The sequence below is a fragment of the Arachis ipaensis genome, chromosome B07 (genome assembly GCF_000816755.2).
Source record: "Arachis ipaensis cultivar K30076 chromosome B07, Araip1.1, whole genome shotgun sequence".
Taxonomy (NCBI): Eukaryota; Viridiplantae; Streptophyta; class Magnoliopsida; order Fabales; family Fabaceae; genus Arachis; species Arachis ipaensis.
The window spans coordinates 109,269,629-109,269,864 of record NC_029791.2 but is presented as its reverse complement, the minus strand read 5'-3'; positions in this window follow the sequence as shown (position 1 = coordinate 109,269,864).

Genomic DNA, 236 nt, shown 5'->3' with positions numbered 1-236 from the left:
TATTTTTAAAGAAGTGACAATTTAATTTTTAATTTATTTTATTATATAAAAATTAAAGTTTTATATTTAATGATAGAGTTGAAGTGATATGTTCTGGATAATGTTTTTAATTTATTTATTTTAACTCATTAAATACAATTTATTACGATGACTTAATTATATCAATTAATTGATGTGATTAGATATTTAAATATCAATGTAATTTATTATAATTTATATCAATCACTTAAATATAC